Source organism: Penaeus monodon, chromosome 21 (genome assembly GCF_015228065.2).
Source record: "Penaeus monodon isolate SGIC_2016 chromosome 21, NSTDA_Pmon_1, whole genome shotgun sequence".
Classification (NCBI taxonomy): Eukaryota; Metazoa; Arthropoda; class Malacostraca; order Decapoda; family Penaeidae; genus Penaeus; species Penaeus monodon.
In genome coordinates, this window is record NC_051406.1 from 40,295,319 (window position 1) to 40,295,976 (window position 658).

General features: G+C 32.7%; 2 protein-coding genes across 4 annotated transcripts in view; both read right to left on the reverse strand.

The window, feature by feature from the left end:
- Positions 1 to 658, reverse strand: part of LOC119586487 (ADP-ribosylation factor-like protein 13B) — a 20,121-nt gene that overhangs the window by 14,068 nt on the left and 5,395 nt on the right. The gene's annotated exons all lie outside the window — the stretch shown is intronic.
- The window catches only part of LOC119586486 (tRNA pseudouridine(38/39) synthase-like), a gene marked incomplete at its 5' end in the record, with an annotated part of 3,099 nt that continues 2,927 nt past the window's right edge, over positions 487 to 658 (reverse strand). The window contains 1 exon segment of the mRNA XM_037935223.1: positions 487 to 649.

A 658-nucleotide genomic window follows, 5' to 3' on the forward strand; every position in this document is an offset into this window, starting at 1 on the left:
TTTTCACTGTGAAACTATTATTATTCTCACTACTACATAGAGTATAATCAGACCTTTCTTCTGCACAATGTTAAAAACTAGGAACATATAAAGTTATATATTATCATCCACAAGCACTCTAGACTGGATGTTGAAAAATCTGAAACATGGATTGCGTTCTAGTCAAAATTGAGGGAAATACTGAATATTCAAATACAGCTAATTATTTCTTTGCTTTGTTGAGAAAAAATAAACTAAGAATAGAGAAAAACAGGCAATAAACAATTTTCATTTATCAGCTTGATAAACCTGATAAAATTCAAAAGAAACCAAAGAACTGCATGTCATGTGTAAACTAGATCAAGATGGCCTAAGGTACTTGCAACATGGACGAGAGACCTGATAAGGAGACCGGTGATTTGTAATGCAATAATAGGCCCCATAATCCTGAGAGATCCTGCAATAGTAGATTTTCAAGTTAAAAAATTGGTTATTAAAAGACAAAAATAATGCATTTCTTGTAAAAAGTATATTTAACAGTAGGATACTGGTAATCCCTTGTTAACATAATGTACCTGCACAAACCACTGTCACATATCCACACACACCAGGCCTGTATCCTTGTCTTGAATCAACTGAAGATGTTATACCATTGAGGTTCAACTTCAATCTGTAAAAT